The sequence below is a fragment of the Piliocolobus tephrosceles genome, chromosome X, assembly GCF_002776525.5.
Source record: "Piliocolobus tephrosceles isolate RC106 chromosome X, ASM277652v3, whole genome shotgun sequence".
NCBI classification, from domain to species: Eukaryota; Metazoa; Chordata; class Mammalia; order Primates; family Cercopithecidae; genus Piliocolobus; species Piliocolobus tephrosceles.
The window spans coordinates 50,054,773-50,069,650 of record NC_045455.1 but is presented as its reverse complement, the minus strand read 5'-3'; positions in this window follow the sequence as shown (position 1 = coordinate 50,069,650).

Genomic DNA, 14,878 nt, shown 5'->3' with positions numbered 1-14,878 from the left:
ACTAAGAAAGTATAGTATATTGAAATTGTTTTTTCTCTTTGTATATATTGAAGAGATTCAGTGAATCTTATCCCTTTGCCATTAGATGAAAGACAGTTCACATATAATTAATGTGGATCCCACAAACTACTTATGTCTGAACAATATTGTTCATATGGGGAAAAAAGAGACTTGGAATAGTTATACAAGTAACTGAGAAACCAATATGCAGTTTTTTAGAAAAAAATCTTGAAATCAATATGCAAAGCTTTTTAAAAAAAAAATCTTAATTTCATTAATTTCTTGAGACTGAATTTTCCAATGCACATGTATGTATTATGAAGATGATATTTTAGTATCTAGGCTATATAATACTTTCATACCGATCATTCTGGTCCACAATAAAATACTTTATTTCTACAAAATCCAAGCTATCTATCTGGGTGTGCAATTGGGTTTAAGTGACACAAATCATTGCAATGATCATCTACATTTTCTATATTTCTCACTATCATTTTATATAAATAACAAAAATATAATTTTATAATATTCAAGACTGAGTTAATAGATTATTTGCAAAATTTAACATTTTGAGGAAAAAACTGAACAATTGCTGCATATTACTTAAATATGTGTTATACTCCTTTTCAGTTTAAATTCCCTTTAAAGAAACAATGCTATATAGTCAGCCATTTAGGTCTTTACGTGTCTAGCTTATTTAGAGGTTTTAATAGTCAATTAAGTTAACATTACAGAACAAGTGCCTATGAAAGAGAGAAGGAAAAAGTTCTGTAAGATGTTAGATAACTTTAAAATATAAAAGTTTAGTTTTTAAAAATAATTGTTGGTGTTACATATGATTCTTCTAATGTAAATGATCATAGAGTTGTTTTTACTCATTTGGTGTTATTTATGCTTTGTTCTTTAGGTGTATTATGGAAACAACACAAGTATTTAGGTTTCAACTCTGTGCTAGGAACTTTCAAACTTTTTCTCCATCTACACTGTTTTCAGGAATTACAATTACATACTTCCATCTGTAACCTTCTTCGTTTACATAAATTATTCTCAACAAGAGTGAATGTGGGTTGCTGTATAATTTAATATCTTCCACACCTATTTCTCTGGCCTCTCCTGTTTCAAAATAAAACTCAATTAGTGTTTGTCGAAGCTCACATGTTTCAAATCTTTGCGTTATAAATTATGTTCCTATGACCAATATGGTGCATCACACCAGAGCATGTTAAAAATGTAGAATATAGGACCTTACTCTAATCTGCTTAATCATTTGGGTTAAGTGGTATTACCTGGTTGCATCAACTATGACTGGTATTTCAGAGTTCTATCGGGCAAAGTATGCCAGAGTGTTCCCAAGGAAATATCTTTGGCTCTCTAGTTCATAGAATATGTGCATGTGGTGACCATATTCAAACTTTTGTGGAACCCTCTCAAATACAACAAATGACCACAGTATGTGAGAGAATACCATCAATGGCATGAAAGAATGGTTTGCATTTGTATCAATGCTGAGAAGAGTAAGCTAATTCTATCAGAGCCAGTAGATTCTGTTGGGAATATTGCGAAAACACTGAAAACAAGGCATTGAACAAATCACCTTGTCATAGATGAGTATTTTCCAAAAGCAGTAATTGCTTTTTTATGCCGGTAAAATATGTGTTAAAAAAAGATTTGTGAAAGTCTCTACTGCTTGAAATATTTGATTTTTTGTCCTTAATTGATTATTAAATTCAACAAATATGATTGTGCCAAAATTAATCAGTTTGAGAAGCACAGTAAAAAGGTGTCAAATACTAGATGAATTCCTCATCCCTTTACATTTAATGTTCACTCTTCTATTAGAGTGAACATTATAAGTCCTAGTCCAAAATAAGTCCTAGATTCTTATTAAGTGAGTATTGATTAATTATACAACATTGTTCTCTGAAGTCATATACATAAGGAAGTTATGTACATAAGGAGAGATAATTGTGTTTATTGTGCTGACAACAAAAAGGGAGACAACACCGTGAATTTCACATGTCAAGAGTCTTCGTGCAGGAATCAAAATTACCTCTCCAACTACTTTATCTTTTTTCACCACTTCTCCGTAAGGCACTTATCATTGTTAAGTATACCAGATTTTTTGGTATCTTCTTGCTTTTGCCCAAACTGAATCCTTAGCCAAGAACATCCTCCTCTTCACTTCTTCATACACATCTCCCATCTTGATATTCTCATAATCATTTTTTAAGACATGAATTACATAAAAGTTTATCTATGTTACTTTTCTCAAGAATCAAGATCAATGTATTCTGTGTTTCCATATAGAGAAGTTGGTGTGTATTGCTATTATAGCATTGATATTATTCTATTGTAATGCAATGTTATATGCTTGCTTCTCACAGTAGCCCAGGCATTTTTCCAGGATAGAGACAATAGAGCATTCATTCTGGAACTCCATTTGCACTCAGCTAAATCCACAGAGTGCTCACAACAATGCTTTTGAATGAAGGAATAAATTTTTCATTGATTGGGCATTAAGATAAATTCATACATGTAAAGTCATCCTTTTTTTATTGCATGCATTGTAGAAACCAGAGCATCAACAAAAACAACACTCATTTATTAAGGACTTATCTAGTGTTAGGCACTGGACTAATGGCTTTACATTCATTATTTATCTCGTTAATGCTCACAGCAACTCTCTGAGGTAGGTACAATTATCCCCATTTTAAGATAAGGAAACTGAACAGGAGAGATCACACATTTGCAAATGCGAGTGTCAAGATAAAAACTCAGATCGTCTGACTCGAGCTCCTGCCCTCTGAACATATAGACAAAACAGCCTCTTACGTGATTGATATGAGGGCTAATAAAATGTTTTAGCTAGTGGCATAAGTAACAAAATATCTAAAAATAATCTATTAACTGCAAAAGTAAATGACTCCCCATCTGAAAGTTTTCACTGCTTTCATCCCTCTCACCCTGCACTATATTTATTAATGCATTGTGCTTGCTTGATATAAAGAGAATCCATGATTTGCTGTGGCATTGTTCTATTTATATATAACTAGCTCACCACAATATAGTCCTGATTTATCAACCATCCTATGCTTAAATATTTTTTTATGATGAATGTATTTGACTTTGCTTTTAAAATCGTTTCCATTTATTTTGTAATATCATGGAATATAAAATTGGTTGAATTTTTAAACTTATTCCTTGAATAAAAGCAGTGGCTATTGTTTATATTTTAAAATAATGCTTTATCTTCCTAATCCTTCATTTAAAATTTATGAAAACAGCATTGATTTTTTTGCAAACACCCAATAAGATACCACATCCTAAAATTGACTTTTGTTTTTGTGAATGCATATGAAATTCAGTTATATCAATATTATGCCTTTGGCATTTCTAAATTAATAAGATAAAGGTAAATTGAGATAAAATTTAAAATTCAATCATCCATAGAAATCACAACAGTGTTAACCTATGGGGCATAGAGATCGACCTTAATGAAAAATGAGGAAACTTTTTAGGGTGAAGAACAGGCTTTATACTTTGATTCGCTTGTTGGTCATCCAAAAATATATGTTTCATTCTCATTTGTCCTTAATTAGATTGTATTTTATTTCCCTATCTCCTTGAACTGGATTTTTTGTACAATATGTTTTTAACATTAGATTATTAATAACTCTATGTCGTGTAGTCTGAATTGGTTTATACTATTAGAGCCAAATTTGAATGTATCTTAATTAATTATCTTAAAAGAATGTAAAAGAATACTAAATACAAAACTTACATCCATATTACAGAGGGTGTAAGCTAGGGCTTTTATTTGGGCAATAATAACTTATTTTCTTGGGATGTTAAAATTATTTCTCTATTTCAAGGTTACATAAAGAAGCAACAATATTTGTGTTGCTTCAGATAAGACCCAAAGATGACATAATATAAATATGACTATAATACTAACATTGTATTGTCACTATATTCTTGGGAGGCTTAGAGCTACATCTTTGCAAGACAATATGATCTGGACTATTCATGTTTGAAAAAGAAGTGAAAACCCTTATGCTCTGCTCCTCCCTAGTGTGGGAAATCTGACTTCTCCATTCAGGCATTGCAGAATGCATTTATTGATTCATTGGCACTTTCACGGACATAAGCAGACAACCACAGTATGCCAGATGCTGCACTAGTTCCTGCAGCTGTCCAGACAAATCTCATATTGCCCAGCCCACAAGGAATTCAATGACTAGTGGGGGAAAAACAAACAAACAAACAAAAAAACAATAATTCTACAACAACTTCTACACAAATTAAAAAGGAAAAAACTAAGACCATTTTACTTACCAGAAATTTTTCAAACATTGGCCCTTTGAATAATACCAAACCACTTTTATGGTATTATTTTGGTCTAAATTTATAAGAACATTATGCCTACTCAATAGAAACACTATTCCTATTCAATGAAGGTATAGTTTTGTGAGGAGATAGCTACAAGCAACTAAATTTGTTATAATTTGATTTCTGTAATGGTGCTATATGCCTTTTGACTTTTGTACTTAAAGACTAATTTTAATGCAACATTTACTGTATAATAAAGTCACCACCCAAACTGTATTTCAGCTACATTTAACATTTATTGACTTTTTAACAGGATGTTTTCCAAATATTTGAAAACATTTTACAGAAAGACTTCTGTTTTACCTTGTTTTTTTGCAATAATCAATTCTCTCCCATTACATATGACTTGAACATATTTATTTAAAAGTATACTGAGTAAAAATAGAATACTAACCTGTAGTTCAGAATGTGACATGTCTGGTCTCATGCTAATACCATGTCTGATTATTTTTGAGTGTTTTCAGACTGTTGAAATGGAATCTGTTTATTCTGGCTTGAATTCTGGTACATTCAGTAGATGCCAAACAGCAGTGTACTAGTCGGAATGCATGAAGGTGGCTCTATCAAATAATATTTTTTCTAAAATTTTCAGTGAACAGAAATAGGAGAGAAATATATTTCCTCTTGAATTTGCTTATCTTGAATATCAGATGATAGTCTTATAATTTATCCAAACACTACTATATAGTTGCTAGACATTTTGTTCTGTTTTCATATGACTTGATTTGGGGACTATACCTTGCTTTTCTGTTTCTGTTAATTGATTTTAAGATTTATTTACTAGCTTAGTCTGATATATTTCTGGACCAAATATTGTTCATTAGTTTGGAAAAGATCTAAATTCAGTGCTATTTTAAATCAAATAGCTCAGGTTTCTCAAATTCCAAACAAATGAAATTCTGAAGGAGGTATGGAAATGCATGAAGGAAATTGATAACATTCTATAGAGGATTCTCTAATGCACTGCTCCTTTAGGACTAAAGGACACATTCCTCCTGCTGGTGGAAATGTTGCTGGCAGATGGCTGAGCTGACAGTCTTCTTCAAATTCTCTTGCTTGACTAACATCATGCTCCTCAAAGTCAGGTTACTTCCCAGGACAGGTTACATACAATAACTAATTCTTGTGCTCATATAGCCGTCTACCCTCCTTGTTGTCACTTAATACAACTCTAAAGGTTCATCCCTGCTTCTGAGCTACCTGTAGGACATCTGAGGTCTGCATTGTGACAGAATTACTGTTTAACTTCACCCTTGGTCCAATTCTGCTTCTGTCTTTGCATTCTTTCAGTGTTAATCTCTAGAGTGCCTACTAAAATTTTCTCTTTTTCAGAGCTTTCTTACAGGGGAACACTATCTGAGACAAACTCTTTCCAGCAAACTCTAAGAGAGGATCAATTGGCTTTAATCTTACCTAGAAAAACCCAATTTAGTCTGTGACCTAACATATTAGTGAAGAAACAAGCTCCATTCGCTGCCAATAATGTAATACAATCTAATGTCTGCTTAAGCATGGGAAGTTGGTTTTTCTCATTCCTTAGATATTCTAATTAATCAAACAATGCAAGAGGGATTTACTTAGAAGCCTATGCAAAATATATATATATATATATATGCAATATAGGGGAAAAAAGTGACAACTGTTCAAGAGAACCATAATCTTTTAGAGAAGATTAGTAGGATTAGAGTGCCTATAGTAAAATCACTGCACATGCACACAATGATCCTTTTTTACCTTGGGCAGAGCTACCAAGTAGTTTATGCTTTTTTTTTCTCTCCTCTTCAAAAATATGTATTTTTTTTTTTAATGTGTCTCTTCCATAGTTAGGTGATAAGAAGAAGGAAAGTTAGAGATTAAGTAGAATTCAAAAACACAAAACACACAAATTTGAAGAAGATGACAGTTTTAGGTTATATTATTCAGTTCGTTTATCTTAAAAATGAAAGGTTTCAATCCTGAATAGCTAAGTTTTAGAAATGGTACTAGAGCTGGGTGCAGTGGCTCAAACCTGTAATCCCAGCACTTTGGGAGTCTGCAGCAGGCAGATCACTTGAGACCATGAGTTTGACATGAGTCTGGACAACATGGCGAAACCCTGTCTCTACAGAAAATACAAAAATTAGCCAAGTGTGGGTGTGGTGGCACATGCCTGTAATCCCTGCTACTCCGGAGGCTGAGGCATGAAGATGGCTTGAACCGGGGAGGCAGAGATTGCAGTGAGCCAAGATAGCGCCACAGAACTTCAGCCTGGATGACAGAGCTAGATCCTATCTCACGAAAAGAAAGAAAGAAAGAAAGAAAGAAAGAAAGAAAGAAAGAAAGAAAGAAAGAAAGAAAGAAAGAAAGAAAGAAAGAAAGGAAGGAAGGAAGGAAGGAAGGAAGGAAGGAAGGAAGGAAGGAAGGAAGGAAGGAAGGAAGGAAGGAAGGAAAGGAAGAAAGAAAGGCACAGTACTAAAAGTTAGTATTTAAAAACAAACAAACAAACAAAACTGTGTTACTTTATTGCCAAAGCTTTTGTACACTAAACTTGCATATGTTTACAAACTGCCTTTTTTTTTTTTTTTTGAAGCAGAATCTCTCTGTGTTGCCCGGACTGGAGTGCAGTGGCATCATCTTGGCTCTCTGCAACCTCTGCCTTCTGGGTTCAAACAGTTCTAGTGCCTCAGCCTCCCAAGTAGCTAGGATTACAGGCATGACCCACCACTCTCGTCTATGCCCTCAATTATAATATCCTGAGGTTTGGTGGGGGTAGATACCCACATGAAAATATTTTTGTGGCCCTTTGAAAAGTTATATAAGGAAGTAGGTGCAAATGTGCCTTTTATAGTTGTAGGTGAAATCTATAATAAAAAACAATCATACATGAGTGCACCTGCTATATTTCATTAACATTCTGTCACTTTTAATTATTTCCAAGTTTGGGTTTTAGTTTTGACTATGGGGAACATATACTGACAATTAAAATTTTTGAATCACATAACTGATAATAGAACACTCCACCATAAAAAAATACACAGTATTATCTTATTTATTACACATTTTAGGTGTCAGATAGTTTTATTAATGAAAATATAAATATTATTAATAATTTAGAAATGTTACTAATAAAGAATCATTTTATGTTTGCAACAAGGCATAGCAAACCATGAGGTAAAGTTGATTAATATCTTTCCATGCAGATGGGAGGCAACAAAGAAGTGCATTAATCAAAACTACAGCATTGCTTGTCATGTTCTATTGCTTAAGTATTCCACAGATTGCTTTAGCCATTACATTCTCAATAAATCTAAATAACATGTTGTATTAAATTTACTTCTTAGAGAACCAGTTCTATAGATATTAATTGTATACGTGTGGACTGAAAATGTATTTGCCCCAGAGTTGTATAATCATTTTCTACTCAGGCTGTATTTATATTGCCTGCTGTTGGCCTGTTACAAATCACACAATAAACACTATTTAGAACATAGCCATACTCTATGAGACTACATTGCACAAATCTTTTAAGCCTCAGAGTGGAAGACATAGTTCTCATCTTACCAGTGACTATTTTGTGCATCAACTAGGCTAGGCAGAACTGCATAGCCTAGTATTCCTTTCTCTGTCTGTTTCTAATTAGAATGGGCTACAAGAGATTCTTGTGTGATATTTAGAAGGTGGAAGTGAGCCATTTCGTAGCTCCAACACATTTATGGGTTGGCTCATCTCCTTGGTGAGGGTTAGCATGTGGCTTGCAAATGCTCGACCTGCCCATATCTGCCTTCAGCTTCTCATTGTCCAGGGCCAGTTCTGTGTTTAGCTCTATGACAAGGGCACCAACTTCTTCCAAAGGGCACCCAGGTCAGTAAGCTTAGAGGCAATGAGAACTGCCTACTTCTGCTCATGGGTTCCAGCTTGTCCTTGCTCTATCTCAATTTATATTCTTCTTTCTTCCAACTGACTGTTTTAAACTCCAGCATCAGATGGGAAGACAACAACCTTATAGAGACTGCTTAAACAGATCACACAAGCGCTTACAGTCAAATCCCTGTAACAATCCCTATTTCTCTTTCTTTCTGTCCATATATATATGTATGTATATATACACACACTCATATACACACACATATATTGATCCACATCTATATACATATATACATACATATATATACACATACACACACACACATATATATACACACACACACATACACACACATATCTATATGTATTTGGAGCTTCACTGATAAAAGCTATCCTAAAGATAAGCAAAAAGGGTTTAGACTCTACGGAAAGAAGACAAAAATACAAAACAAAAACAAAAGAAAAAGCTAAAACTTTTACTGGTTTCTTCATCCTGAAGCTAATCAAAGAAATGTCCTACATCTACAGATAATCCTGAAGGATAGTCATTATCATGTATAACTGAATAGATATTTACTTTTCTAAAGCAGAAACTTTCAAACATTATTTTATTGCAAATCCATATCTGTAAATTTAAGGATAGACTATAGTGTATGCATATTTATTTTATGAATTATTCACATGCAATCATATCCATCTCTATATTAACATTATAAAGATCTTTTTAAATTTTTAGATACAAGTAACTAGATATTAAAAGGCCAGAATTTTCTCTGTATACCCGATTTCATCTTGTGCACCCAATACCATTTGTATGCCAATTATTTAGGATGGGGCAATTTTTAATTTTACAGACTAGTTCATAAGTTGGTATGCCTGCTCTTCACTAATCCCAGTAGATTTCTTACCTACTCACTGAAACAATCAAAAGCATCCTTGATGTCTATATTTCCCCTAGGTTGGCAGTATTGCACCTAGTTGAGATGCTAACACTGATATACAGATCCACATAAGAACAGCTAAGGTGTGGCAGTCTGACCACACTTGCTTGTAATTATATTTCCATTAGAGGTATAGTCAGTTGGTGGGGTTGTTCCCATTGATAAAATGTATGTCCTCCTTCATTTACAGAGTCCTCAATGAACTAGACATTTCATGGTACAACGGCACTAACATCATGCACAAATTCAAAAAGTTGAAAAAATAACTGGATGCAGGGAACACACAATGTTAATGGTAAAAGCTGCAAAATACAGTAAGAGTCTCAGTAAAATGAGGACAATTTTTATTTTCCAATTCATTGTTACAGCATTATGTGGAACAAACTTCATTTCCAGTGTTGCAAGTAAGTTAATTCTTTTCATCAATTAACCTTTGCTTGAGGGTACCCTGGTGAAGCGAAACTGCAGATGACTTTTGTAGCAACCCACATTCAAATCCAAAAGCATGATATGGTCAAATTTTTTGTGAAGAATATACACAAAATTTACAACTATGTTTATAAGTTTTTATACAGTTATGTTTACAAAATTAACCAGTGTCTTATTGTATAACAAGAATAAAATCTAAATAGCAATTACAAATGCCTTCCAAAGAACAGGAACAACATACATAATTCTTTTGCATAAATAATCAATTTTAAAACCCACTGAACTCTGCATTTGCAGGCTCAAAAGATAATTATAATTTGTAAAGTAGTTCCTTATTATACAATTCATTTAACTGTTCTTGTAAATATTTCTGTTGCAAATGAAATTTTATTGGTTTATGGAGGAGAAAACAAAAATGGCAAAGTTTTCTAAACTTTTGGCTTAAAGTCATTTCCAAGACATATTTCCACTGTCAGCGTTTATCACCAGTTTTCATAATTGATGTTTCATATGTAATACCACTGCTTTTTAAAATACAATATAGACAATTAGCTAGCCCTCACTTCCAGTTGATTATTTCTGTCCTCGGAGGAACCTCATGGTATAACAGACAAAATGTCAAGAGTAATTAGGAATAATGATGGTGGCAACTATGCTATCAAATGACATGCATCCAGGACTGATTATTTTATGCCTTGCCTTTGAAGAAGCTATTTAAATGCTTTAAAAATGCCTATGCTTTAATTTTTCGTGATGCAAAGATAGTAAGATTCTGAAAAATAAAAACAGAATGTCTCTATAGTTATATATATCACGCCCACTAAGCCTGGGTTTACTTATTCATTTTTGTGTTTAACGAGGTAAAATCAATCCAGCCACAAATACCCTGCAGATTTGGTAGATTACAGTATTCTTGCATAAGAATAATTTTGATGTCTTCCATATGATGTTTTAAAAGCTAATGTTACTATTTACCATACTGTATAAAGTCAATAAAAATAATGGTTTTCTTTAGCTTTGTCTGGAATTTGATACATTTGTCTTTATAATACTAATATATGTGTTTTTACATTTTAGGTAACCTAACTTTTCCAGGACATTTCCCAATAGTGATTCCTCAAGGTGATTTAGCTAAGGAGAGAAAAGCAATGTGTGGTTTCATGTTATTTTCAATCTAATTCACCTAGTGTCATTTCTGCCAAATTCTACAGAAAACATTTATGTTAATCCCGTCATAAACTGTGGATCATAAAGAAATTACCACCTGTTTACATATAAGACTGATAAATAATTATCAAAATGTAAATGCATTTCATAATATCATGTGTATCAAATCTCACAGTATCTAGCATAATACTTTTATCTGCACTTCCCTACAGTTTTGAAAGTATTAAAATTGTTATGTTACTATTACAATAACCTCTTTGGTCCACTTAATGTCTCTCTAAGGAAATGCAAGAATTTTGTCTGATGTTATAAATAAAAGCCATGTGCTTCAGAGGATAAATGATTTATCTAAAGTCGTACAATTAGTATATATAAATACTATTAAAAATGAAAGACTGTCTTTTTAGAATTTCTATTATATTAATCCAAATCCTACCCAACTCTTCTAATATCACATCATTTGCAGAAGAAAGTCAGATTGATAAACTTTTCAAATTTTCTCATTAGCTCAAATTGTAAAAGATAGGTCCTAAAATATAAATATTTAATTTCACAAAATAAACACCTAAATTTTACATAATATAATGAAACATGAAATTGACAATCCCAGTTTTAGAAGAATCCAGTTATACAGTACAAAGACAATAGAAGCTTAGAGAAAGCCTATTTAATTCTTTCGCATAACCTTCACTCCCAAAGTCCTGTGCATATCACCTTACCTGTCAATCAAAGTCAAGTAGTGTTGAATTTATGAAGTCAATATCCACTTTCACATCTGGAAAGAGTAGAAGTACAACAGCACATAGCATATCAGAAGGTTATCTTTTACTGGTCTCCTAGATTCCTGAAAGATTTGTCATGAAAAAGAAAAGGACACAAGAAATTTTAATGAAAGGGGCTGCTGCTCAGTGATGCTTACTCCTGGAACAATACTGTCTAGAAAACAATAAGGACAGCTGCTCCTATAAATATGTGACATCACTGAAGATAAAGTAATTCACTGCCACCATGTAAATCCATGCTCATCATATAAAAAGGGAGTAAGGCTGAGAGGAAGAAAATCTAATGCTTCATTTAATGAGAAAACCCATTCTTCTCAATCAGTCCATTTCACACAGTATAAGAGGGAAGCTGGTATTGGATTAAGCCTGATGGCACAAAACAGGTTGACAAGGTGACTAAGATCCTGAAGACTCAGAAGCATGCACAGGAGTAGAAGACTAATACAGATCCCTTTCTTCTCTCTTGCCTGGAAAAGAAATTCACATTACCATAAATGCCACATGTTATTACCCAAGTGGCTTATGCTTAGAATCTGATTAGAAGGAATTTTTGAGACTGAAACCTTTATCTCTCCTTAGTATGAGTGTTTTTGTTTATTTTGATGACTCAAGAAATAATACATTTGGAAGTTACCGTAGTCATGCCATAGATGTCACAGTCACCTTCAGCAGATTTTGCTAATGGTTAATAGTTCTAAAATAGAAAAAAAAAACTCACGTTAATAAATTAGAATAACTCAAGGTACACGTTTTTCAGATCTTTATAACATTTTAAGATAATTTTATATATTTTAAATAATGATTTTACTGATTAATATTTATGATGTCACGTTAGCTTGATGCTACAGTTGGAAAGTTAATAATTTACAGACTACTTTGTAGTCTAATGGCTGTACTTGACTTTTGCTAATGCTTGACAGCTTGCAACTTTGATGTTTCTGTCTTAAATTAAGAGAAAAGACAGAGTCAGGTACCTACTCTTGTTCAGTTACTTTTCCGAGGGGTTCTTTTTAACGGAATTCCATGAAGCCATAATGCCGTTTAACAAGAATATTGATTGTGAAATAAAGCCTTGTTCCATTATCTTCTTAGAGGAAGCCCAGATAGAGGTGTTTTAAAAGTTCGAGTAGCGTTACTTCTTTGCTGAATATAAGTGTAATGTTAACTCTCTGGAGTACATAAAAGAAAGTTTTCAGAGGAATTTGCTACCTAAGCAAATGTTTTCATTTCCACCCTCCACCCACAATTTAAAATAAATGAAGAAATGCTATGGTATCTAATATCCTCTGACTGTGAATGTGTATGTTTCAATTTAGAGTAACTCTCTAAACCTCTAGATTTTGCTTACTAGTTTGGTAACAACTATGCACAATGAACACTATTGCCTGCTATCTCGAGACCTAGGAATTGACAGGTAGTGGTTCTAGAGATAACCAGCAATGTCAATTATCTGGCTCCAGTGTCCAGTGAAACTAGCCAACTAAAGTTCAGCAAGTTGTGCCATTGCATACTATACTGAGTGTGTTTAGCGAACCTCAGAGGATCTACTTATCCAGTGGACATTATCTTTTGTTATTTATTATCACTGCAGTTGGTTATCCCCAAATTCCAAACATATTATTAGAATTCAGCAACCCTGCCATTTTACATTATAATGAAGCATATAGCAAAAGCTACTTATTTTAATGGTCTGTCAACAGAAAATTTCATTGAACAATTTGAATAATGTGAAGTTCCTAGAAAACATTGATATATGGGGAAACGACTTCTGATATCCAAGCAAATATAAACTAGAACTAGTTCAAATGTTTTGATTTCATGACTGGAGGGTTTCTATATTGCAGACTATATTAGAACTTAACCACATATAAAGAGAAAAAAAATGTGACAGTGAAGTGATTTCTGATAGCAGATAGGTCAGAGAGCTGAATTTATGCTACTTACTCACTACTAAATACTAACTACGTTTCTTAGGTTGGTAAAAAGCTTGAAAGACACAGGTAATTTCTAATTAGTCAAAGAACTTATTGTCAATACTTTTGCTGATGCCTAGTAGGAATTGTAGAAGTGAAAGTGATGGTCCTTGTATCCTGGCTCGATGACTTACCCACTGATAATATACAAGCCAATAAAAAAATTCAAAAAGAGAATGCTTTTACAATTTTCACCCTAAGAGAGCTCTATTGCAACAATTACAAAAATGATTCAAAGCAATTTGTGACAATTTTTATGTTACTAAGTGAACACTTTGCTGAGAAATTTATTAAGCACTTTCAAATATGTTTTATTAATTCCCCCCAATTTTTGAATATTTTAATATTTTGTTTTTCTAATTGGTTTCTTTCAAGCATAATTTAATGTTAGTTTACTGTTTTCCATTGTAAAGACTGCATCAGCTTCAAAATGACATGTCCTGTGATGACCCATATATATTGTGGTCTTCCAGTTTCAGAAAAGAAAAGAAAAGGGCGGAGCAAGATGGCCGAATAGGAACAGCTCCAGTCTCCATTTCCCAGCGCGAGTGACACAGAAGACCGGTGATTTCTGCATTTTCAACTGAGGTACTGGGGTCATCTCACTCGGGAGTGCCAGACAATCGGTGCTGGTCAGCTGCTGCAGCCTGACAGTGAGAGCTGAAGCAGGGCGAGGCATCGCCTCACCTGGGAAGCGCAAGGGGGAAGGGAGTCCCTTTTCCTAGCCAGGGGAACTGAGACACACAACATCTGGAAAATCGGATAACTCCCACCCCAATACTGCGTGGTAAGCACACCGGCACACCAGGAGAATATACTCCACACCTGGCCGGGATGGTCCCACGCCCACGGAGCCTCCCTTCTTGCTAACACAGCCGTCTGCCGCGATCTAACCCCAAGGCAGCAGCGAGGCTGGGGGAGGGGCACCCGCCATCGCTGAGGCTTAAGTAGGTAAACAAAGCCGCTGGGAAGCTGGAACTGGGTGGAGCTCACAGCAGCTCAAGGAAACCTGCCTGTCCCTGTAGACTCCGCCTCTGGGGACAGGACACAAGTAAAAAATAACAGGGGAAGCAGCAGAGGCCTGTGCAGATGCGAACGACTCTGTCTGACAGCTTTGAAGAAAGCAGTGGATCTCCCAACACGGAGGTTGAGATCTGAGAAGGGGCAGGCTGCCTGCTCAAGTGGGTCCCTGATCCCTGAGTAGCCTAACTGGGAGACATCCCCCACTAGGGGCAGTCTGACACCCCACACCTCACAGGGTGGAGTACACCCCTGAGAGGAAGCTTCCAAAGCAAGAATCAGACAGGTGCACTCGCTGTTCAGCAATATTCTGTCTTCTGCAACCTCTGCTGCT